At 35.7% G+C, this 27,688-nt stretch overlaps 1 protein-coding gene across 2 annotated transcripts in view; it reads left to right on the forward strand.

Moving 5' to 3' along the window:
• The first annotated feature begins 15,194 nt into the window (after positions 1–15,194).
• Cd36 (CD36 molecule (CD36 blood group)) overlaps positions 15,195–27,688 on the forward strand; it is a 78,458-nt gene continuing 65,964 nt past the window's right edge. For both annotated transcript variants that reach the window (XM_069996349.1, XM_069996352.1), the window contains exon 1: positions 15,195–15,356. The gene's annotated coding sequence lies outside the window, so the exon portion shown is untranslated. The remainder of the gene's footprint in view (positions 15,357–27,688) is intronic.

Consider the following 27,688-nt stretch of genomic DNA (forward strand, 5'->3'; position numbering starts at 1 on the left):
ATTTCTTTTCCAAAGAGAACCACCTAGAATTTTATAGAATTCTTTACTCAGTTTTTGACGTGGGTATCTTCACACTACAACTACTATATGGTAGCTAAATAAATACAATAAATTGCTTCTGGGTTATGGGGCTTGGATACATGCAAAACAAACATAAAATGTGTCATTTCTTCTCCCAAATCTGTCCTTTGTAACCTTAGTTCCAATTTAATGTTCAATTTTCAGTATTCAAATATTCGTTCATTATTTTGTGTGAACTTTTATTTCCTATTTATTTGGGTCTTCTGTTCTGGATGTCTCAAAGTGATTTTTTGTCTAACTAGAAAAACGGTTGATAAACATTAAAACATTAAAGACTGGTTATATAAGGTCACTGTACATTTATCTCACTTACTGAAAATTGTCTTGAATACAAGGTCAAAAGCAAATAAAATACAGAAGCAAAGAAAATACTGTGTATTTCTAAACAAAAGTACAATATTAAATTTTAAGTTCACAAGGTGGTGTTTAGAGACATTTCTAGAGAGTCTGAACAAGTCTAACTGTGATTTTTCTATATAAACATATAAAATTTTTTGCATCATGGATTTCAGAAACTAACCAGTGTTTTGCATTTCAAAGGTTTCCTAGAAAGAATAATACCTGATAAATCTTGATTAAGAGTTAGACCTTGAAATTTCAATTCACTTGTTTCTATCTCACGGTCACTGTTGCCTACATTTCAAACACCACAGATCTATGATTGTATTTTTTAGCACATCACTCATGCTAAGGACCAGGTGTTTCCTTTAGACTAGGTTATGTTTCCATTTGCTTCCTTTTTTCTCTTATATGATGTTATTTGCTAATATCTTCCTTGAGGGCCATTATAGTGGAGAAACCTTGGGACTTCTTTGTCTTCAGGACAAGGAAGGAAGTACTAAGTAAGTATAGAAAAGAAAAAGGCAGGGGCCCAGGGTATGGCTATATCTGATGAAGTTAAGGGAAAAAAACAGACATTATCCTTGAATCTAAGCACAATTCCTAATGTTAAAGGAAAAAGAGAGTTTCTGTGGGAAAATAATCTAATTAAGTTTGTAAATGTAAAATAGTTAAATATTTTAATATTTTTTAATGATGACCCCCTAGACTAGTTGACTATTTCCATGTATTAGATGCTTGTATAATTAAGGGTGTTGATCATACATCAATCAAGGGATAGAATAAAACACTGTTCATGCTATTCACTATGCTTCTTCTCATGTAAATTTTGCTCAGTATAATTAAACAGAGATTATGTACAAGCCAAACTAAAATAAATCAAATCCTGTTAACTTATTGTCTTTCTGTTTCATTTTACAAATGGCAATATTCAAGTTTTAAAGGTTTGTTCTATTATCACCTGCTTTACACATGGGAGAATCCAAACTTAGCTTAGGTGTCCTGATCCAGAATTGTTTCTATTTTCAAGAATTACTATTACAGGAGTAGTTCTGATAACAAAATTAGCACTTAGAAAAGATATCTTCTTAATGATTTAAAATTTCACTATAGATTTATATGAACCACAACTATAGCATCAGTTAATTTGACATCATATTTTTGTCCAAGGGGAGAAAATAATATTTTTCAAGATCTTCTTAGGTTTTGAACTAGCAGACTTCAAAGAATGAAAATGACTATTGTATCTTTACATTGCATCTTAAAAAAATTGTTACCATTGAGGGATTGAAAACTAACATTTTGAAATTCAAAATTATATTCATGAAATGCTAAGAATATAAGCCACTGACCTACATTTATATCATCAAATGTCTTCTTTGGAATGCGTTTATTGTTCAGTGAAAAGTGAATTCAATAAGCCTAAGCAGACTTTCTTTCCAATGGCAAACTATCAAGCAGAGATTGGTCATTTTGGCCACCATCTGAGGGACCAGTAAGAGAAGAGTGATTTTCCAGCTATTAAAACCTCATTGGCAATTTCCTACTCTGGAAACATTGTTGATAGAATGAAACTGCACAGAGGTCATAAAAGTGAGATTCACAATTTAGGCAGAAAACGTAGGGACATCACGCCTAAGAGTGAGGGTAGAGATCAAAATCAGAGAAGCATTTAGTATAGGCAAAAAGTCAGAGAAGTGAGGAGCACAGATTACAAATGAGCAAGCAGATTTGTGTCTCACATACTGGCTAAGCTGAGCTCGACTGTTCAGAGGCCAGCGGATGCAGGATGATTTCTCACATATTGGAAATGGAAATCCCTGTTGGTGGTTAGATAAGATGATTTAGGAAAGTTCTCTTTCCTTCCTGCTGGGTTTTCCTCTATCAGGCATAATCCGTGCTCCCAATGTTGGCCTCACTGCCACTTATTTTATTCTATCTGTTCATGCACAAGTGTGCAAGGGTGTAAAAAATTTCTGACATCTACTTCCTGGCTAGTTTACACCTGGCTCATCATAGTAACATTTAAATTTCTGATCTTTCACTGAAAAAAAATGCATAAAAGCTCCCACCCTGTAACTTCTCATTCACTTGGCAGCTGTTGAACTATTTGTAGACAATCACAATATGTTTCAGAACAAAAGGTAATTCAAGGGCAGGCTATCAGTACCTGAGTTAAAACCATTCGACTGACTCAAGTTAAATACACTCCTGAAAGAGCACTCCTGAAAGTAATTTACAAATCAAACAAGTGAGATGAGTAAATAGATTTTCAGTTTTTGCTTGGCTTGGCTGGGTCCATTCATTTTTCAAACTTCTCACATTTGTTTAAATATACCACCTAGTAGTCTTCTATGCCTTGGCCCTCATATTTATGTAGGTCTTTGGGGCTTATGAATTTGCTTAATTTTTTTTCCATTTAAGTCTACAGTTTCAAATATGATTTGAGGCAGCCTACATTGAGAGAAGATCAGTCCTTTGCTATTCCATAATAAGCAGCAATGCTTTTGAATACAGCTTATAATTGGTTAGTCTGCATCAGTGTATTGTGCTTGAAAAGACAAATGAAACAAAAAAAGAAAAAAACACTATTAAAATGAAGCAAACTAAAAAATAAAGAATCCCTCAACACAAATGTTTCAATGCTTCTAAAATCTTTACAAATACTTTCTGCACATGTAGAAGAGGTTCAAGATTCTGGCCTATTTAGGAAGCTAAGATAGCATTAGGCTATGTAAGACACTTGCATATCCATGTTCATTGCTGCATTATTCACAATAGCAAATTTATGGAAACAGCTCAGATGCCTTAACAATAAATGAATGGATTAAGCATATGTGATACATATTGAGAATGGAATTTTATTCATCCATTAGAAAGAAAAATATTATGTCATTTGCAGGAAAGTGAATAGACATAGAACAAATCATAGTAAGTAAGTTAGACTCAGAGAGACAAAAGGCACATGTTTTCTCTCATCTATGGAAACCAGATCTAAATTACACCTTGATGTAATAACATATACAGGGCATTTATACGCAGCTAAAAGTGAGTATACTTAGCGGAGAGATCCAAAGGCATAACTCTTCTGAACAACCAAACAATGTTTTTCAAAACAAATACCAGGAAGTGGAAACATGTTTTCTGGGGAGGTGGGCAGAGGGGAACACAGGAATGGAGGGAGAAACAGTGACTAAAAACAGTCATTGTATAAAATAATTGAATTATGTGATTTACCTTATGGTAAGGATGGGAGAGGGAAAATGAGGGAGAACAAAAGGAAGAGGTTATAATACCCAGAAAGCTTACATCATGACCAATTTATGGAATTGTAAATCTTTTTTTTTTTTTTGGTTCCGTTCGTGGGACCTGAACTCTGGGCCTGGGCACTGTCCCTCAGCTCTTCAGCTCAAGACTAGCGCTCTACCACTTGAGCCACAGCGCCACTTCCAGCTTTTTTCGTTTTGCTTATGTGGTGCTGAGGAATGGAACCCAGGGCCTCAGGCATGCAAGGCAAGTGCTCTACCATTGAGCCACCTTCCCACGGAATTGTAAATCTTTCATAAAACCATTTAATAATAACAAAGAAGTAAATAAATAAGTAAGTAAATATATGATGATAGGAGGTTTGGGTGTGGTAACATGGTGAGACAAATCTGTAATCCTAGCTCTCAGGAAGCTGAGACAGGAAGATCGAGATGGACCCTGTTTCAAAACAATAACAAAGCAAACAAATATATTAGGATAGTAAATGTGAATTCAAAGGAGTTGTATAGTTTACATACTGATTCTGTTTACAAATCCATCAAATATAAAAATTTTGACAGTGGCTATTTGTTTCCTATACCCAAATGTTTCTCTAAGTCAAAGGCAAAAGTTGATACAACCGAGCTTGCCTCACAATATCTGGGAATCTGTGACTGCAGCATGTTATATCAAACAAGACTGAATAGCAAACAGGTTTTCTTTATTATTATTATGACTATAGTATGAATGAGATACTAGGTATTTGAAATTGACCATGTACACAAAATTTTTTAAAATGATTTTTATATAATAATATTATCAATCTTTAGGCTCTATGCCAAAAATGTTTCAGTTTTGATAAGTGATAATCTGATGACTTTTATCTATATGTTGAGTCACCTACTGAATCCTGTTTGTGATCACTGTTGATAATCTATAGTTAGAAATAGGTACATGGATTTGACACAGACATCCCTTATCTTAATCTACTCATAAGTGTTACAAGCAATGCCAAGAATTAATTAAAATGAAAGTACTCCAGGCTAGTCTAGGGTGGCATCAGATTCCTTCCCTAAGTGTATCTATATCTATATCTGTATATATTCCCTCTTATATTCAGTTTGTTTGTGTGTAAATGCATTGTTATCATATTCTGTTGTATTACAGTAGCCTGTAATCCAAGCTACACAGGAGGCTGAGATCTGAGGATTGCAGTTCAAAGCCAGCCTAGACAGCAAAATCCTTGAGACTCTGATCTCCAATTAAACACCAAAAATCTGGAATGGAGTTGTGGCACAATGGTATGGTGCTAGCCTTGAGCACAAAAAAAGCCCATGGACAGACCCAGGTCCTGAGTTCAAGCCCAGAATGGGGAAAATAAATAAATAAATTCTCTTCCATACAAGTGCATATCTAGGTTATGAAATTATATGGCAAAAATATTATGATTTTTGAGCTATAAGTTAAAGGTAATGTGCATAAAGTCATGCGGTGCTAATCTGTAATTCAGAAAATGGAAAATAATTGAGGTCAAGGGACAGAAAACGTTTTTTTAAATTAATAATTAATACCGTACAGAGGGGTTACAATTACATGAGCAAGGTAATGAATACATTTCTTATCAAATATTGTTGCCTCCTCCTTTGTTTCCCCTTCCCATCCTTGCCCACCCATCTCCCCACCAGCCACAGTTGTAAAGTTCATTTTTCATCATAACATCTTATACAACTTTGTTGCAATGGGTCCACCTGTATCCCTATTCAAACAATTTGTGTTTTTTTTCCCTTCCCCTCCACAAATTATACCAACATCAAATACAGTGAAAACAGGGGTTATACCATGGGGGAGGGACATACAAAGCAACCGAAAAATCATTTTATGAATATGTTAGAAACAATAGCAAGAAAGAAAAACATTTGAGTCCTTATCTTTAGGTTCATTTCATCTAATATCAACTTGTCTGACCGTTTCTGCTTTTCTCAGACATATACTAGTTACTGCAAATACGTTAATAATAAAAGTGACATTAGATATAAAGGTAGCACAGTTGCCTTAAGTAGGCTTCTGAAGTTCTTCATTACAAACCCAAGACACATATTTTTTGGAACTAGCAAAGCAAATAAAAATTAAAAGGACAACAAATTTTACTAATCTTACTCATGGTGGATTGAGGGAGATGCAGTCAAATATTTCATCCTGCAAAATTAAGAAGAGTGAGGGAAGGGGTGGGCTGGGAGGGATGGGGGAGATAATGGAAAGGATGACATTGACCAAGGTGCAAATGACAGGAGACATGGTTCAAAAACAATTGTACTCATTGTCTGACTCATGTAACTATAACCCTCTGTATATCAACTCTACAAGAGTAATAAAGAATGTTTCTTAAAAGATACAGATGAGCCTGGCGCCGGTGGCTCACACCTGTAATCCTAGCTACTCAGGAGGCTGAGATCCGAGGATCGCAGTTCAAAGCCAGCCCTAGCAGGAAAGTCTGTGAAACTCTTATCTCCAAAAAACCACAAGAAAACCGGAAGTGGCGCTGTAGCTCAAGTGGTAGAGCACTAGCCTTGAGCTGAAGAGCTGAGGGACAGCACTCAGGCCTAGAGTTCAAGCCCCACAACTGACAAAAAAAAAAAAAAAAAAGATACAGATGACAGTGATCATGAAACATTGTGTTCATAGACTGCCTTGTTGAATGGCAAGTTCTTTGTACAACTACTTAAAGAAAATAAAATTATAGTTTAAAAAGGAATGTCCTGGGCTGGGAAGGTGGCTCAGTGGTAGAGCGCTTGCCTTGCATGCATGAGGCCCTGGGTTCGATTCGTCAGCACCACATAAGCAAAAAGAAAAAGCCAGAAGTGGTGCTGTGGCTCAAGTGGTAGAGCTCTAGCCTTGAGCTGAAGAGCTGAAGAGCCCAGAGTTCAGGCCCCATGACCGGACCCCCCCAAAAAAAGGAATGTCCTAATGCCCTTCCCGAGTTCCTTATTAATGGCTACCTTATTAATGGCTCAGCATTCCACTGCCATAATATTTCCTCTGTTTCCTTCCCCACACATTAAAAATCATTTCTTATTTCTAGAATTCAGCATAACTTTGAGAAATTGAACTCTTTTATATTTCTATACATGGGCTATATGTTTAAGGGCCTCTAATCTCTTTATAAGACTTTCTTGTGTAAAATCCCAGTTTTACCCCCTTACACCTTACATCCCAGTGACTGTTCACAGCTTTATTTCATATTTTGATAGCACTATATTTCTTAATCTGTCTCTAATATCGCAAAGCAAATTATTTTTAAAGATCTTATAGTTCATAACTAGTTGTGTTCTATAGTAATGTATTACCTAATATTGTAAAATCGCTTGTACTATTAGAGCATTTATGTAAAACTATAATAATGAGCCACAAGTAAAAAAAAAACATGCTTGGAAATGTTGAAAAATAAAACAACTAAAATTGACATAATTTAATGCATAAGTAAATAAATAGATGATAAGACACATGAGGTGGGAAGAGAATTAATAATCAGTTTTCCAGGAGGATTAATTGAATAGAAAGTCAGAGAGATCTCTACCAGGAATTCCTAACCATCAGTCAGGAAGTAACCAGGAGTCATACAAGTGCAGGTATCCCACTAATCCAATGGGTCTGCAATCTTAGACTAGGACCCCAAGCCTTCAGTGACAAATTAGCACGGCCAGAGCTTTGATCTCAGCCTAACAGATTCTAGGCACTCCATTCTTGGACTTCCACACATAGCACCATGAAGTAATGGGCATGTGTAGCTTTAAACTACAAAGTCTGTGGCAATTTGTCATACAGCAATAGAAAAGTAACATACTAGGAATGTTCTTTTCCTTTTGTAATTCCTGTCACTTTCTGTATCAAGAGAACCGGCACAAAGTTATGTATTTTAATTATCCATAGATATTCATTCATGGAATTAAGGTTCTAAATATTTTTAGTTGAAGGTAATACAATTAGAAAAATACAAATAATACTACTTTTTTTTTTTTACCTAGATAGAACATATGTTTGCTCTGCTTTCCATGCCCTGATTTTTTTTTTTTTTTTGCTTTACTGGGAACTAAACTTAAGCCCTCATGCTCTAGCTCTACTATACAAGCCATGTTCCTCCTTCTTTTGCTTTTTACATTTCAAATGGAGTCTCACATGTTTTCCTGAACAGTCTTGGATCATGACCTTCTTATGTCCACCTCTTGAATAGCTGGGATTACAGAAGTGTTCCATCATTCTTAGTTATACTTAGCACCCTCTAAGCAGTGTGGATATGGACATAAAGGGGGACAATGAAATTCTTCTGGTCTTGAGGAGCTACATTTTCATATGAAAATAAATATTAAAGTTTTCTAAAATACAAATCAAATTCTAGGTGAAACACAGGGAACATAATAAATGTAAATAAGTGTAGTTAGAGAGAGAACATGAAGGAATATCACTATAGTGAGTAGCTCCATGAGAAATAACATTTGAGCAGAGATGCTAAATGAAGAAAAGGATCAGAACTAAGATTTACAAACAGGAGGAAGAAGTTTGTTTATAAAGACCACCATGGAAAGGCTCAGGCAGGAGGGGGTAGTTTGGCATATTCCAGGAAGCTAGTTTACTTTGGCTGAGTACATGAAATGAACATAATAAACAGTGAGGATGGAGAAATGATCAAGGACCAATCATGTGAGTTCTCATAGATTGTGAAACTTGGAAGATGAGCTCTTCTAGTCAGCTCTCTCCTTATGCTTTGGAGATGCTGATCATTATCTAAATGTATGCTGTTTTCTACAGATCTACTGTATCCAGTTATCTTAGAATTTGGTGTATGCAGAAATGTGATGTCTCTAGAGGGCCTGCTAAGTTTCTTTTATCTAATGTGAGGATGGAGGCATTGTCCTATCCCTGTGGTCCTGGAGACACAGAACTTGAGATCTAGTTCAAAACTCTTTGGGGCCAATTCATCTCCTTTCTTAACTATTTTTTGACAATTTGTAACATATCTTCATTACGTTTTCTGTTGTTTACTATTGTTTAAAATAATTATTTTCAGGGGCTGGGAATGTGGCTTAGTGGTCGAGTGCTTGTCTAGCATGCATGAGTCCCTTAGTTTGTTTCCTCAGAACCACATAAACAAATAAAGAAAATAATCAAAAAATTAAAGTACCTTCTGTAATAGAGATAATACATAAACATTAGCAAATCTACAATCCCTTTTTTAAAACTATGGTTCATATTAAGTGTATTAATTAAAAGCTTGTTCAGTATATAAGGACTGACAAATTGAGCTAATGCTCAATTTTTCCAGTGAGGTTAAATATGGATGCTAAATATTATAAAATTAGATTTAAATTGACAAAGGGAAAGAAAAGGAGGGGAGGGGCGAAGAAGGATTATATCACCAAGGAAGAGAAAATACAGGAAGTAAAAGGAACATGTGAGCCCAGACAATGATAGTTATATTTAGAATACAGACTGAGCAAAAGGAATTAAAAAATCAACAGAGCAAGAATAGCAAAAAACTAGTTACCTTATCTTTACATGAAATGAATGCAAAAATAAAGAAACCATACGTGAAGTTTGATATAAGGGCTAGATGTCTCAAAACCTTGATCAACCTCAAAGTTGTTCCACTTAATCTTCCTGAGTTTCTCTGGAAGAAAAGAGGCTGGAGCTATGGTTTCAGTAAACTGCTTTATACAATTGCCCACCACCAAAGTACAAAATGATTGTTTGATTATGGCTGAAAATTACTAGATAACATCAACTAGTTTTACAAATGTGGCAGTAGTAATTATAACAAAACCCAACCTCTGTGTTTGATTTAAAAACCAGTGGGACATCTGCTTGGCTGCTACCATAATTGGCTACCAGCCTGTTGTTTTGTTATGCTGGAGAAGGGACTGGGTGTCCTGTGGATATGATTTGCTCTTGGTCCAGGGGGACCTAAGTTTCCATTAGATTACATACAAGCTCTATACACATAGCCAGATGTGTATCAAACTCCTGTGCAATTTCTCTAAATCATGGTTTCTGTTTCTGTTTATTGCCTGGTCTTTGCTCTGTGTGAATTATGTTCTTACATTCAGTCTATGAGGGGCTATTTACTCTCCTGTGGCTCTCCATACCACATCCTTGTAAAAGCTTCCTTCAATTCTAACACTAAGAAGGAGACACACAATCCTTAGTAGCCTCAGGAGTTTCATTCCTGACCCCTGAGGAGGCCAAAATATGCACTTACTCAAAAACCATTATGAAAGTCCTGATATTTAGTATATAAACTGCACATATCCTCTCCTATGTTAGATTATCTAGAATAAATATTACATAAACAATTATTTACAGCACAACAACAAGAAAAAAGTCTGCTGATAGCCAATACCATTAAATATTTTCCAAAAAGTTTCCATCCATGATTAGATGACATAGAACCTGAGGGCTGATGGTACTAATGTCATAACATTATCATTCACTCATGCTCATATTAGATTCAATTGCACTCACTCAGAAAGGGTGTTTTCAGCATTTGCTATGCTGCAGTTGCCTTAGCTAGCTGTGTACTCATGTTCTTATATAAAAAAGTGAGTGTGTATATGGAGGTACACAAGTTTTGCACAATAGCTTCAACTTAAAAACTTCTTCAGTCCCATTTTTTTCTTCACCCAGCACCACTACTCCTAAAACCTATCAATTTTAACAATCAAATGTTTCTGATATCCATGTGTATCTCCATTGATCCTGAATTCAAATGATTGAAGCCACATTAGCCTCACATGTTCAGCAATAGGTTTCTTCCTTGCTTCTCTGCCCTCATTCTTATCTCTTTGCAAGCTATTAACAATATGCCCACCAGGAACTTTGGTTTGTGTGATGCAATTTAGGCACAACCATGAATCTCTCTAGATTAAACTATTTCAAAGGCTTCTCAATGATAAAGCTATGTGACATCTGAACTATCTTTAACTCTCATCACTTCTCCCTACCATCTGCCTGCCACCTATCCACTCACATTGGCCTCCTGCTTATTGCTTTCAGTTACTTAAAGCTACTAGTCTACGGCCTGTGCGTGGCTCACTGCACGTACTCATTCCTTGTCTGGAAACACTGTCCTAAATATTTGACAGCTAAAACCTACTTAATCTTAAACATGAACTCATGTAGTTCCTGTGCACACAAATACAATACCTATATATCCATGCGTATCCATATAGATATAATAGATCCATAGATACAGACACATTTTCAGGAGGCACTAGATATATCTTGACTTTCTTCACAATACAGTAAGATAATAGGGAGCACAAACTTTCACCTTCATCATTTTTCCTGAAGTAGTTCATGATGTGCACATATAAACACAAATCTTAACCCACCTTATTCTCAGTGAATAAATGATAAAATGATCACCCATTAGAAGAAGGGAAAAGGTTGCTTTAGAACTAGACTATTTTTGTGCAAATTATTTTTGTTCAATCACTTTAATTATTGCATACTATGAGAATTCATTTTACAGACTGATAAATCCAGTACTCCTTCAAAAAATAGTCATATCAAGTACATTCTTCTGCACATGTATATAATGTCAGGTATATATATCTACATACATAAATGGAAATAAAATTTAAATAAAATACAATTACTGTGACTAGTTATTGTTATAGTAAAGGTTATTACAGTTAATGAAGGTGACATTGGAAAGGAAGGAGAAAAGGGATCTAGAATTCAGCATACTTTGACACTTCAAAAACTTAGGAGCACTGCTCCATTAAATCACTTCAATAGGTAGATTTCCATAAATCTTGATTATATTTGAGGAACAAGTACATAGAAAGCATTCTCTTCTAAAGTTACTTTTTCAAGCATAGTGTATTTTTAATTGCCAGATAAAATTGTTTTTATTAAAAACAAAATAGTGCATTAAAGGGGAACTACTATGTTGTAGAATAAATAAATTTGTCTAATTAACAAGTGTATCTTCTCAAACAGTGGCTATTTTTGTGGTAAAACTCTTCACTCATTCAGTGTTTTTGAAAAAATGCTATTTTGAAGTCAGTTTTGAGGGTCCAAAGCTCCCCTGTGATGGATTTGGGGAAGATAAGACAGGCACAGATGCTTCATATTAAATTTTATCATAGTTATCCTACAAGAAAATATTCCTCAAAAAATTATCTTTTGGGTGAAACTATACATTCCATGCTGGGAAGAAAACTACAGAACATCAAGATCTAAGAAGAGTGTGCTAATAGGAAAAGTTACAAATTAGCCTCCAAGTACAAAACTTAAATTAATTCATTAATTTTAAAACAGTGTTTTTCATTTTCTCCCTAAACACAAGTTAGCAAGGTTAACATGTAAGTATTTCTAAACATTGTTTTTGAGTGCGTTGAGGGATTCATGCCAATTTTCTCTAGAATGCCACGATTCTTTTTCTGTTAGATTCCTGAGCCAAGACTCAAAAGCAGCTCACTTAACTGTCACACTGCAGAAAGGAATACACAAAAGAGGAACAAATGATTTAATTAAAAATTTTAATTTCCTCTAAACGGATATTGAAAAGCATCCTACTGGCCATTTAAAAGTTCCTTTTAAATTACTTTTATTATCTTTTAGTTGTTGTACAAAGGTGACTCGAGTCATCATGTCATTATGAGTATAATGCGTCTTGATCAATGTCACCCCTCCCGTCATTCATTCCCATCTGTCCCAATGCCACTCATACCCTTAAACCCATGATGTCGCACAGTGAAGGATGAGGTCAATGTAGGAATTCTTAAAGAAGCACATTGGATGATCCTAGCTGAATGGAGGAAGGGACATTTGAAGGTGGAATGACATCTAGAGGCAGGGCAGAAACTGGACTTCATATTTGTGAATGTTCCCACAGGTATTCTATTGATGTGAGTTTGCATATACGAAGATGAATTGTTTCTAGAGATCATGTTCACATGGAAATGGGAAATTCCACAACCCTGTTTTGTGAAGAAATTTTGCCAACAGCTGCTATTAGCAACATGATTGTTAGTTCAAGTTTGTGTCACTCACAGTACAGCAAAAGCCAGGCCAAGGTCTTGATATTGCCCAGTTTATATGAACTTTTGGTTCCTATGCCATGGCAAGGCAACCAGTTGGGGTGGGTTATAAATCTCCACTGTTGAAGATAGTTTCTGAATGGAATTTCTGATGATCCTTTGGTTGTAGGGATCAATTAATTAACACATAGACACAATTTTTACCCCTATCCTCACTCTTCTATTACTCTTTCCTCCCTCCATAAACCGATGCCCATCTAGGAGTGAACAATTTAATGAGAATGCATACATCACTCATGGGAAGGGCATTCAAGATTTCCTATTCTTACATATAGCAACCCAGAAGCCATATTCAGAGATGATTGCACTTAGCATATCAGAGCCATTCTGTGATTTTCACTGTTTCAAGTATAACTGGCTTCACTGAGTGTTTTTTACATTTGCCTTGTTCTTTGACTACAAACAATTGTTGAACAGATTTTTAGTCCAAAGAATAGAAATAATTTACATAAGCAAAACATTTGTTTTTTAGTAAAAATGGTCACATTCTATGTTATTGGGTAATATGGGACTTTTCTTTTAGAGAAAACTTCTGGCATTGAGTACCAGATCTGAATTACTAATTCCTGAAATCCCTTCTTTATTTATCTATCAGATCCCTGACAGCTTCTGAAGAGTTGTAGCAGGACTGGCCCTTTAGGTTCTAGATCAAACACTGTTCCTATGAATTGGCAAAAAAACCCAAAAACAAACAAAAACAAAAAAACAGCCTGGCAAGATACAAGATACAAGAGAGAAGAGATATCCTAGTCTAGAACTGTAGCTTATAGATCTGTCTTTTCTGTGCTAGGGACATAATGCTTCTGGGATGTGCTGGTGTCATGGCAATACTCCCTGGAGACCATATATTATGCTTACTTACCTTCGTTTAAACAAAATAAATAAATAAGCAAATAAAGCTTTGGAATTGCATAGAGTCTGATACATGTAAAAAGCAGATGTGAATCATTTTAAACCTGTAATTATAATGTATGTTAAGGAAGGAAATGCTTTCAATTCCAATTGCTATGGGATGGATTCACTCAGGTCAGCCATTTATTAGCCACATGTCCCTGGTCAATAGTGATCCTTGGAGGTTCTGTTTCTTTTCTGGAAAATGAATGTCAAATACTGAGTTCATTTGGAAGGTTCTTTGGGGAATTAGGAGAAAGCAAGAATGAAATGAGAGCAACAATACATAGCACAGGCCCAGAATCGTGAAGAGTACATTGCATGAGATCTATTTAAAAAAATATGAAAACACAGATTTTGACAATTTGACAAAAATGGCACCTTTTTTTCTGAGATTGTAGATACAAAAAAAAACCCTTTTATTTAAAGTTGCAGAAAACTTTGGTTTAAGAAGTGATCTTTTAAAATGCTTTATCATATAAATTTTAATTGAAAGTATTTATCATCTGAAAATATCAATGCTAAGTGACTCTATGGTAATTTCTCTGTCTAGATTGTTTTAATATAGAATTAGAAAGTCTTAGTATATGACTCCCAGAATGTGATTCATTGATAGAAATCTTACCATTCTTGGACCCATTGCAACAATGAGATGTACAAGTTGTTATGTCAAAAACGAACTTTACAACTTTGGGGGGGGAGGATTGGGTAGAGGGGTGGGGGAGAGGATGGGAAGGGATGGGAAGGGGAAACAAAGGAGGAGGCTACAATGCTTGATAAAAAATGTACTCATGATCCTGCCCATGTAATTGTAACTCCTCTGCATAGTATTTTCACAATTAAAAAAAAAAAGAAATTTTACCATTCTGTCTTCAGAGTAATACCTTTCGTCAGAGCTTTAGGGTAAAGTTTTATTCATGAGTTGGCTAGAAACATTAAACAAAATTCGACATCAATTGTACCTTGCACAAATACTGTAAAAGTTTAAAAATAATAATTTAAATCTATGAATACTAGCATATTCTTCTTTAATAATTGATATAGCCAAAGAATGACAAAATTGTTCCCAAAAATGTATAGAAAAAAATATACTAAGAAAGTGGCCAAAAGATAAGCACATTTCAGAAACTCATCTATAAAAATGACTGCAGAAAGTACTTGGTTGTGGACTAAATAATACTCAACATATTACTATTTGTTGCTTTTATATTTTTATCGGGAAAAAGAATCCCAAGGGAGTCTTTACTATCAGAAAAAAATAGTATTCATAGAGAAAAAATTGATTATCTATGATTGGTCATTTGAATTTCTATGTTTCTTAAGCAACTCATTTCTTAAGGAGAATAACAGGTTTTAACAGGAAAAGGATTAAGGGGTTTGATTTCCTCAATTGAGGGACAAACTGAGTGAGTTTTTTTTTTTCAAGTGAACTAGCATTTCATTTGGCTAAGGTGTCAGGGATCTATATTTGTCTGTGTTAGGCATGAGCCTGAAGTGCTGGAATGCTCAAGAGGTCAATGGCTTTCAGATGAGGGGATAACCTTGAAGATAAATTAAGGGTTGAGACCTGTGTTTCTTCTCTGAGTTCTCAGCTGCTGTGTTGTGGAAATCATGTGTTTATTTTCTGTGTCTCCTCCAGCGTATTGCTCAAAGCCTGCTTTGAGGTCCCACTTCTGGGCAAACAAGCTCTTCTAGAAAGTGGTGAGCAGAACTTATTTTCTTTAAGAATGTAGCTATCGATGTCTTTGTGGCTAACGTACTATTTTCTAACGTACTATTTTGAACTTTCTAGACAATAATTGCTTCCTGATATACTAATCTAGTCTACAATGCTTACTTTAATGTATTTATAAATTTGCAACCAGAAAGATTTTTTTAAATGATTTGAACTCTTAAATTGTACATGTTCATATATTTCTAAACTCACCCCATAAATTTTTCATTTGTCTGTCCCATGCTTTTGTCTATATAATACTAGGAAAAGGAAAGTTCTCATGAAATTTTAGTTAATTTTATTTATTTATATTTTTTCTAAATTGATTTGACATGTCTCAATCACATTTCATATTTTCTTTAAATAACATTTACCTTATATTAAGATATTCATCTTTTGTAAAGGATACTCTGAAAATCTGACCAAGTACATTTTTCTCTTTTGTTCTTGTTTTTCCAGGTTGGAAAACTAATTTAAGAGTGAGAGTAGAGGTTGAATGATTTCTATTTATGCGACTCTAAAAACAGTTTTTAGATTTACTAATATATTAAGGAAATAATCCAAAAGACAAAATCATGTTGGCATTTTAACTCCTATAAAGCAAAATAAATAGGTTTTTATACATATAAAACTAACTATGGGGAATATAGAATGTTTATTTACTGAGAGCACTAGATATTTGTGAGGTAGCAGAGATTTTGTTCTGTAGTGGAATTTTTTAGTGGTATTTTTCATAAACACCTCTGTACGACCAGCAATTACTACAGAAATGTTTAGAGCAGTCACTTTCTCATAAGGTAAACTTGTAGGTATGCTTCTTTAGAGAAAAAAAAATTAATTGAGGACACAGACCCAGCAGCTTCCTGTCTTTTCATGGTATTCTGAAATCGTGGGAATGACTGAGATGGGTGTCTTTACCATTAGAAGGTTGCCTGTTTTAGTCTCTGGAGAATGGTTGCTTGGTGCTTGACTAAATTCTGGAGAAAGCATTCCAGTTGACTCTTGTTAAGAGTACAAACAACATGTTGATTCCCTCTGAGTGTGTAATTCAGAATGAGTATTAAATGAAGAGAGACAGACACAGATTCTTGTTAGGTATACTTGTCTAAGTCATAAAAGTGGATTGGGGGCTATCCACGAGACTCCTGTAATCCTGAGAGAGGGAAAAAAGGGAAATAGTTTCAATATTCTGCACAAATACTATTTATTTGGAATTGGATCCTTTTGTAAAGTGCACTCTGCTTGTAATAAACTGTTCTGAGAGTTTAAGAAACAAAGTTAACTCTTGAGGAAATTAAAAAAAAATTCACCTTGGAATAAAAAAGATGCCCTCAAACCCAGAAGAATGCTGTCAGGAAAAGAAATAGTTAAACAAAGAGAAAGCACACATGTAGTATGTTAGTTTGTATTGTTGATCAAAAAAGGCAAAGTCTGTTTAAAGCTAAAGAATAGGAAATTCAGCAAAAGAAAATGCTTCCCTTGAAACAAATGTTAGAACAAGGTTAAATTGAACAAATACAGTATTAATTAGATCAAGGAAAAATGAAATTTATCTGGGACAAACAAGTCCCAGGTACCCTGAGAAACATCAGACCCTAAGAATGGGACAAACTGCGACCTAGCATTTACTGAAATGTGCAAAGTGGGTATCCCCAGAATAGGGCCAAACTTGAAGGGCAGGATCTCCCTATACAGAAAACCTCCAGGATAGTCATTAAAGGAAAAATTCCAAAGATAAAGGCTTGAAGTAAATTGGTGAGTTAAACATCAGGTTACTAGAATTTGGTAAGAGCCAGAAAACTGGAAAGTGGTTTGATTTTGGGGTGTGATAAGTAAGAAACTTGGAATGTGTTTTTTGTTTCAAGAACTTATTACTTTGCTTATAGAGACTGTAATTGCTATTTCACTAACTTGCTTTTTTGATGGGAAGCTTTGGGATTAAGACTTTGCTTTGTGACTTATGGCCTTGGTTATTGGAATGACTGGAATTATAATTGCTATTTTGTAATCACTAACTGCTAGCTCTGCTTCTGTAACTTGCTTCTTTGATGGGAAGATCTGGGAAGAAGACTTTGCCTTGTTACTTATGGCCTTGGTTATTGGAATGGCTGGAGCTATTGAGCTATTGATATTACTGGGGTTCATTTTGCTTTGCGTGAAAAGCAGCATGTAGTTTTCTGGTTCTCTTAGTATTTGCAGCATTCAAATACACAAAACATTGTTTAAAAAAATCACCAAATTTTCACATGGTACCTTATAAATATGTTAGAAACAATAGCAAGGAAGAAAAAAAACAATTGTGTCCCTATTTTGGGGTTCACTTCGCTTAACTTCATCTTAGCTGGTCATATGTACATAGCCTTTGACCTTTTCTACTTGTTCCAGGCTTATACTAGTTCTTGCAAATAAGGGAAACCATGGGACCTATATTTCTTTAGGCCTGGCTTACTTCACTTAATATAATTTTTTCCAATTCCTAAAAAATGGGGTGATGTTATTCTTTCTGATATAGGCATAGAATTCCATTGTGTGTGTTTTATATATATATATATATATATATACACCACATTTTCTTGATCCATTCATCTACTGAGGGGCATGGGAATGGGGAATTACAGTCAGAATATTCAATGACTTATGATAAAGGAAATGGGAATTGTGACCAATCTCAGGGGAGGGAACAGAGGTAATAAGGAGATGGATGGAAAGCTGACTGATTGTGAAGCGCTGGACACATAGGTGGACATGTGAAATATGCAGCTCCCTTTGAAGTTGACAAGACCCTCCATGCTGCTCTCCAGAGTGGTTGAACCAGTTTACATTACCACCAACAATTCCATTTGGCCACATCCTGGTCAGAATATGTTATTATTTGTTTTCTTGATAATGGCTATTCTAACTAGGGTGAGGTAGAATCTCAGTACATTTTTGATTTTCATATCTTTTATGTCCAGATATGTTGAACAATTCTTCATGTGTCTATTGGCTATTTTTATTTCCTCTCCAGACAAGTCTCTTTTTAATTCTTTAGCCCACTTATTAATGAGGTGGTGAGAATTTGTTATTGGGTGGTTAAATTTTTTAACTCTAGGTATATTTTTGATATGAGTCCCTTGTCTATTGTAAAGCTAGTGAAGGTCTGCTCTAAATCTATGGATTTTCTATTTATCTTGCTAGCTATGTACTTTGCCATACAGAAGCTCTGAAGTTTAATGTGGTCCCATTTATCCAGCCTTTCTTTGATTTGTTGTGTTTCTGGATCTTTATTTAGGAAGTTTACTATAATCCTTCCTCTAATATTTTCAGGGAATCTGCTCTTACCTTGAGGTCTTTGATCCATTTAGAGTTGAAACTGATGCACGGTGATATGTAAGGATCCAACTTTAATTTTCTACATGTGAACAGACAGTTCTGCTAGCACCATTTGTTGAAAAGACTGTCTTTCCTCCCTCTGATAATTTTGGCTCCCTTATCAAAAATTAGGTAGCCATAGGTTTCTGGGATAATTTGTGGGTCTTCAAGTCTATTCCATTGGTCCTCATGCCTGTCCACGTGCCAGTACCAAGTTGTTTATATAGCTACGAATTTTTAATAGAGTTTGAAGTTCAGTACTGATATTCCTCCAGCACTATCACCTTTACAATAAAATAATAAACTTTTAAAACCAAAGCCGGGCGCCGGTGGCTCACGCCTGTAATCCTAGCTACTCGGGAGGCTGAGATCTGAGGATGACGGTTCAAAGCCAGCCAGGGCAGGAAAGTCCGTGAGACTCTTATCTCCAATAAACCACTAGAAAACCGGAAGTGGCTCTGTAGCTCAAGTGGTAGAATTCTGGCCTTGGGCTGAAGAGCACAGGGACTGTGCCGAAGCCCAAAGTTCAAGCCCTATGACCAAGCAAAACAAAAACAACAACAAAGACATAAAAAGAAACACTGTAACTTGAATGAAAAGGGTGAAATGGTAGGTAGATTGCTTATTGGTTTTCCTTACAACCAAAATAGAGTTATTCAGAATATGGAGTACAGGGACTGTCCTGGAGAAGCATGGGGCCACGGGAGAAATTTCCATGTCAGGTGTCTGCCCGGTATTCTGAGTAAGATCTCATCTAAAATGTGTTTCCCCATCACAAACACTAAACTATTCAACAGGCAGAGGAAATGGTCTAAAGCTGTAGGCACACCGGGAGTATAAAAACAATATAGTAAATAATTGCTTTTACTTTGGTTTGTATGTAGAAATACAAAAAGTTGGCTACGTTACTGGAAACTTTTAACAAAAGGTTATTATTATACCATGGGTTCCACAATAAGTTTTTCAGTTATTCTTTGTGGAGAGAGATGAGGTAGATTCTCTGTGTCTTTTGACACATGAAGCCATGTAGAGAATAAATAACATTTACTTAAATGCTTGCTAATACCTACTAAATAGTTGGAGATGATTTCAATATACCCAGAGACCTTTGCCACACAAACACTATCATGAAAGAGGAAATGACAACTTGTTTGTCCCCATCTCCTCCACATGTTATACTGACATCAAATATAGTGAAAGCGGGGGTTACACTGTGGGGGAGGGACATACAAAGCAACAAAGAAATAATCTTATAAATGCGTTAGAAACACATGCATGAAAGAAACGAAAACATTAAAATACATATTTAAGGGTTCATTTTCCTAACATCACATTATCTGACCTTTTCCGCTTGACTCATACCTATACTAGATATTGCAAATAAGGGAAACCATGGGACCTATGCTTCTTTGGGCCTGGCTTAAGGATTCAGGTACCTGTTGCAACAATGAGAAGTACAAAATGTCATGTCAAAACCAGCTTTACAATGTCGGTGTGTGGGGGGGGAGGGGGGTATAATTGGGTGGGGGTAGGGGGGAGGCTGGGAAGGGAGGTGAAGGGTAAACAAAGGAGGAGGCTGCAATGCTTGGTAAGAAATGTATGCATTATCCTGCCCATGTAATTGTAGCCCCTCTGTACAATATGTTCTCAAATAAAATAAAATAATATTAAAAAAAAAAAAAAGAAAGAGGAAATGACAGAAAATTGGCCAGTATTGCGGAGAGGATACAGATATATTGGCTGCACTCTCCAAGGACTTCAGAGTGAACTAATATGGGAAAGGATTGTTTGCCCTTCACTGCTCCACAAACTTACAAGAGGAATAAGAACAGGTTTTTAAGATTATTGTCATTTTACTTTCATCTCTTAACTAGTGTTTCTTCTCATCAAGTTTTTCAAGTAAGTTTTAGAAAATAAAAAAGAATATTATTCCAGGTGATGTGGTTCACATCTTTAATCCTAGTTTGATCAGTCTGTGTGATCAAGTTTTACATAGTAATGGCCTGTTGGAAAATTATAAAACAAACAAACAACAAGCAACATGTTTCAAGCCATGATTTAATTAAGAACATCTCAATCTGTTTAAAGTTTATTTGGAAAATTGTTCTGCAACCTCATGATTACTATATGTGAAATATAGCAGATTTTCTTGTAAATTTTACTTGTGTAGCATTCTGGGGAGTTTAGAGAAGTCACAAAAATTAGCTTATTTGGGGTAGTGGTTTCATTGCATAGAACGCTGAGTATAGTTTCATTGTAGAATGGATGCAAATTGCTAAGAAGTAAAGTATCTTTTCAGTTGAATCTAAAACATTAGTATTTGGTGCAGTTGCGCAGTTGCTCTCTTTCAGATTATTGTGTTTATTGACATACGAGTCAAACATTGGCAACTATTCTGTGTCATTGGTATAGGCTAAGGAGAACACTATTAGAAACAAACATCATGGCAAACATTTATAAGGACCTATGATCTTTATACAAGTTGTTCTCAATATTGTTGATGAACCACCATAAAAGCTTTTGATCAAAGTAGAAAAAATCAAATTTATGATGAAAACACAGGTCAAATTCGTGTATACTTTCTCAATAACTCTCCAAAACATATTCTAGATTGAGTACTAATCTTCTAGAAAAGAAAACAATAATAATCCAGAAAGATCATAGTGACACTGACACTAGCGAAAAGGATGCTGGACAAATAGGTCTCCCTGGTCTGCTCCAAGCTTCCTTTACCATCTTCATCAAATGCATGATTAAAATATCAAATAATGTCTTATGGAGAAAATACTGCAGTGTGGACTCTGCATTTTAGGTTTGATTACTTCCTAAATTTACTTGTTGTTAAATTATTTAGTCTGAAATGGAAACAAGCACTAAATTTGAACTTGATCCTTTGAGAATGCCCCTACTTTATATAAACTGTAACTCTTAAGAGCTGCTTGTGAAATGTTCTGAGTAGACATGAAGATGGACAATTATAATATGATCAGCTGCAAGCTTGATTTGAATGCTACTGAATACTACAGAGATCCACATAGAGGTTCTAGATGAAATAAAAACTGCCTTGGTGGCCAGGCATATTTAAAACTTCTTATGTCTATCAGCTCTGTCCTAGCCCCTGACACAAAAGCACCTATTAGATAGATGTTATTCATCTATTAAAAACAACACATCAAAGTCTTTCCCAATGCCAGATGGTCACTTTCTAACAAAAATTATGACTAAAATTTCAAGGAAAAGTTTTAATCACTTAAACAATTTTAAAATCTATCACTTCCATGCCATTACTACTACTACTTCTACTACTAGTACTACTACTACTATGATGCCAGTCCTTGGGCTTGAATTCAGGGCCTGGTCCCTGTCCTGGAGCTTCTTTTGTTCAAGGATAGTGCTCTACCATGTGAGTCACAGAGCCACTTCTGGCTTTTCTGTGTAGTTTATTAGAGATAAGAGTCTCATGGACTTTTCTACCCTGGCTGCCAGTGGACTCCCATACTTGGCGCTCAGCCTCCTGAGTAGCTAGGATTATAGGCATGAGCCATCAGCACCTGAAATTATTACTCTTTTAATAATACCCCCAAGTTGCAAAGACCTCTACTTTAAAATATATAGATCCATGAAATTTTTTGATGTAGAAAATCCTGAGACAGAGTTTTATCAAGTGTTTAGCATGTTATCATCCCTGCTTTTCCCAACACGTTTGGATTGTTTTTGCTGTAAATGATTGGTATTTTTGTTTGTTGTTTCATGATACACTACAGATTATCTGCTTACAAAACTGGTAAATCAGTTTTGAAGAACTATTTGACCATTGACTTCATTCTAATTATGAACCCTCAGAAACAGAATTTCTTAGCAATTCATTCCCTGAAACTCACTTATTTCACCCAAGATCTCACTGGTAGCTTACTCCTTTTCCCCAATGGCTTTCTAAACCTTGATGTTCTTCCTTCTGTACCTCTTTGCTGTTTCTTTAATGCATGTTCTGTGCCCTGGATAAAATCAGAGAGAAAGATTAAGTCCGTTCCACTCTTGGTCTGTTGTTTGTGTTTTAGATTTTCTACTCCTCTTCCAGAGATGGGTTGTAGTTTACCTGCTTTTTACTTTTTGAGGCTCCACAATGTATATACTAGCTGTCCTTCTCCAGACTACGTACATTCTCTTCAGTCCTTTTCTGGGAGTGGGCAATGGTAGCCAATTGGTGCTATAGGTACAACTATCATCTGTTTTTCTTCTTTACTTCTTTGTTCCTTGTGGTCTCTTTGAGAGCCCCATGAAAGGTTTTCCACTTCACTTTTCTAAAACATTATGTTGCACCCTTGTATTGCCTTCTACTATAATGTAATTTAAAAATATATTTCTAACAGATATAGTTGGGAAAGTGAGGATTAAGCAAGGGGCAGAGCAAATCCTAGTATTAAGAGGCAAACAGAAAGAAGTTTATTATAATCATTCCCATTATCTTCTCTATCCATTAACATTCCTTCTGAGTACCCAAGATGCCACTTTCTTTCTCCTTACCTCCCATGCAGAACTTCTGTACATAGTAACAGGGATAGCATTCCTGAAACTGAAATCCTGTAAGAATAAATAAAAGCAAGCAATTGAAACTATCTGAATGGGCTTTTGTGGAAAAAGAAAATTGCTTAATACTTGTTTACCATGGCAAAGCAGCAGCTATGAAGCTGGACTTGTTTCCTGAGGATTAGAAATGGAAATCTCCTTTCAGCTACTCTCATTAGGTCTAAATTCCATTTTACAAAAAAACTACACCTATTAGAAGTAATAATAATTTTATCATAGTTAAACTAAAGTCCACAAACATTTACACACAAAGGACTCTATGGCTTCTTAAAATTGTGTAAGCTTATATTACCTTTTCTAAATGAGATTGTCTATTCCTGCAGCTTTAGTAGGCTTCAATGTCACCTCCTAAGGAATCTTATCCATTCTTATGCTTTAATTTATAATCTGTATGTTGAAGGAACACAAATATTCACCTCATTGCTCCCATATGTATCTCTGCCTGCTGTTCAAGTTCTAGATGTTGACACTGTATCTTGAGTTGAAAATATCCAAACCTTTTCAACACATGCCATTTTTTGTGTTCTTCTTTGATGTACATCTATGCTCAAATGAGGAGCAAAACATACCATTGTTTAGTTGATTTAAAGATTTATTTTCCTTCCTTGCAAGTTTTATGGATAAATAAATAAATAAAAATAGTTGCTGGTGTCACCAGGGGAATAAAAGTATAGGTAAATGAAAACCCAAGTTAAAGATAGGAAGCTAATTTCAAAGGAGAGGTAAATTTGAAACTAAAGGTTCGGATTTCAGCAACCAGAAGGAGTTTTGATAAGGGAAGTAATAGTTCTAGAACCAGAACATAAAAATAAGAGCAAACATGTTCAAGGTTAGTGTTAATCTGTCAGTGAAAGGAGACAGGTCAGAATGTGGCTCAGGTTGCTGGCATGCCTGTCCAGATGGTGCTTGCTATGTGGGCAAAGGGTTGAGGTCAAGATAAGACTTGGGAAGGGCATGTGCCATGAGGGGAGAATTAAGCTCAGAATAGGATTTAGTTTTAAGAAGCTTCCTTCTCTTGGAAAACAAGAACTGACTGGCAAAGAAATTGTGGAAACTATATCGAGTATTAGCTCAAAGCACACAGCTCACTATAGCAGCTGATTAAATAAGACTAGGCTTAGCACAGTAGTATTCAAAGAAATTGGTGAACATAACAACCCCAAATGCCATGCTTATTATTCACTCTTTCCACCTGGCCACGGGCATCACACACTATTATAATTCCCAGGAATAAACCTGCCCTCCTATTTACACTGTGAACTACTTGAGGACTTTATCAAAATTTTGCTTCATTGAGTCTCACATTTTCTCTCAATTAAAATTACAGAACAAAACTACTTGAAGTCTTTATTTCTATTTTCAATGTTTATAAATTAAAACAAAATACAAAGCATTTGTAAATGTCCCTGGGAAAATAATAGCACAAATAAATGAAAAAGTGAATGATTTATGCTATTATTTGATCCCAGGTAATGTGCAGATTCTTTTAAATTGAATGAGTTAAGTGGGTCTATTACATAAGTAATTGGGTCCCTGAAAAGCACTCTGATAATAATAAGGCAAAGTGATTAGTATTTAGTGAGAAGCATTATTAATGTTTCAGGATTCCTGCTTTTAAGATAGTCATTACTATTGTATTATTGTACTTACTGTCATTATTCCCACTGTTTTATTGTTTTTCTACCAGTTGCTTCATTTAGTATATTTTTCTAAAGGCACAGTTAACAGTAGGGATCTAAATATTTTGATTCTAGTCAATATGCTCTGTGCTTCCCAATATATTGACTACCTAAGATTTTAATCTAAGTGCTATGTGCCATAATAATGTCTAAAAAATCTTTGGAATTCACCTACTATTCTCTTGATACATCTTGAACTGGGAAAAAATTTTTGCCAAATATATTATTATGTTGCTTTGTAGACATAAGGATAGTACAATAGCTTTAATGTAGTGACTGAGATGTCCCTTTAGATGGAGTTTGATGATACTGTCTCAAAACTCCTCTATGTCTTTTTAAAAAGAGCTTTAACATTCTGTTTGGAGTTTTGTGACCATTTTTTTTCTTGATGTGCCTTACCTTTCTTCATCCCAGCCTGTCTTCCTTTTCCTCTATACTGATTTTGGTCAGTTGTGAGGCTTGCACGCAAGGCCTGGGAGCTGTCCCTGAGCCTCTTTGTGCTCAAGGTCAGTGCTCTACCACTTGAGCCACAGTGCCACTTTTGGATTTTGAGTGGCTTATTGGAGATGAAAGTATTATGTAAACTATCTCCTTTAGACAATACATTATGAGCTACCAAGATTACTAGCCTGCTCTATAGTCATATAATAAAATAAATGGGCTATTAATGCTGTTTAAGGTGTAAATGTGTGCATTTTTCCCATGGAGCATGACTGCTTCTTTATCAATTGCAACAGTTACCCACAGTCTAGCTTTCTCTCCTCCTAGATGAGATGTAACAATTACAGATTTGCATTTTGCTTTCTGCCTCTGCTTCCTTCAACTCTATAACCCCAATCCCAAAGTTCAAATGCTGTAAGGCATTATAATGTAGGTTGGAATCTTAAGTGAATTCCAAAAAAACAGAAGTTTGCTCCCCAGTGTGTAGCAGTGTTCAAGGTGAGGCTTTTGAAAAGTGTTTGGACCATTAGAGCTCTAACCTATTGAATGGATTAACTCATTTATATATTCAAAATCTAGTTGGTTACTGGGAGGGAGAAGAAACTTGAGGGGGCAAAGCCTCATTGGGAGAAGTAAGTATTTGGGGGTCCTGCCCTTCAAGGGGTTATTTTGTCTAGGTGTCTATCTCTCTTCATTCTTCCTAGCTACCATAACATCAGCAGCTCTGCTTCACAATGTACTCTGCCATAATGTTCTACCTCCTCTAGGCCCAGAACCAAGGAACCAAGTGACCATGAACTAACACCCTGGAACTCATGAGTCAATGGACATATTTCCTCCTATGTCTATTTTCTTAAGCTGATATTCTTGTGTATTCTGTCACAGAGACACAGTGTCAACACATCTTGTTATTGTGTCATCCTCAGGTCCAGAAATCACTTTTGTCTTCAGTATCGATAAATATTAAGTCCTAGCTGATAGTAGCAGGTCAGCTCCTAAAGCATGGGCTGATTTTTCTTTCTCATATCAAAGTTCTTAGTTATTTCAAGAAATCTAATTACATATATAAAATCTAATTACTACAGTTTTGATGATTATCTAGTAACATACCTTTGTTATTTCTTTCCTAAGCCCTAATTTATGTGTAACACATTTGGGAATTAATTTAATGTCTGTTTTGCTAGTAATATATTGGTCAGTAAGAACCATAAGGTCAGAATAATTTGTGGATAATAATTGTGCTTGTGCACAGCACAATTATTGGGGCTGAACTCAGGACCTGGACATTGTCCCTGAGATTTTTTGCTCAAAGATACCACTCTGCCATTTGAGCCACAGATCTATTCTAGCTTTTTGGTGATTAATGGAAGATAAGAGTCTCATAGCCAGACGCCTGTGGCTCATGCCTGTAATCCTAGTTACTCAGGAGGCTGAGATCTAAGGATTGCGGTTCAAAGCCAGCCCGGGCAGGAAAGTCTGTGAGACTCTTATCTCCAATAAAACACTCAAAAACCAGAAGTGGCGCTGTAGCTCAAGCAGTAGAGTGCTCACCTTGAGCTGAAGAGCCCAGGGACAGTGCCCAGGGCCAGAGTTCAAGCACCATGACCAACCAAAAAAAAAAAAAAAGAGAGAGAGAGAGAGAGAGTCTCACAGACTTTCCTGCCCAGGCTGGCTTTGAACCTTGATTCTCAGATCTCAATTTATTAATTAGCTAGGATTATAGACATGAGCTCCCAAAAACCTCACTATGCACAGACTTAATTATTTTATGTAATATAATCTTTTATATAGCCATATCATTAAGATAGCTTGTTATGTAAATGAAAAACTCATGTATCTTTGAAAAATATAAAATAAAGAAGAATAAGCCGAGCACAGGTAGCTCACACCTGTAATCCTAGCTGCTCAGGAGGCTGAGATCTAGGATCATGGTTAAAATTCAGTCCGTGCAGGAAAGTCCATGAGTCTCTTATCTCCAATAAGTAGTGCTGTGGCTCAAGAGGTAGAGCACTAGCTTTGAGCTGAAGAGCTCAGGGACAGTGACTACGCCCAGAGTTCAAGCTCCACAACTGACAATAAAATAAAATAAAATAAAATAAAATAAAATAAAATAAAATAAAATTTTAATTTCTGTGAATTGCTTTCTAAAAACTTAAGGAGTCTTTCAATAGTGATAGTTTAATACTCAGATTGTAGAATTTTGAGATACGACTGGAGGCCTGTCTTGGTGGTAGGGCACCTGCTTAGCAAGTTTTGGGGCC

The sequence above is a fragment of the Dipodomys merriami genome, unplaced genomic scaffold, assembly GCF_024711535.1.
Source record: "Dipodomys merriami isolate MVZ:Mamm:240054 unplaced genomic scaffold, mDipMer1.0.p SCAF_5, whole genome shotgun sequence".
NCBI classification, from domain to species: domain Eukaryota; kingdom Metazoa; phylum Chordata; class Mammalia; order Rodentia; family Heteromyidae; genus Dipodomys; species Dipodomys merriami.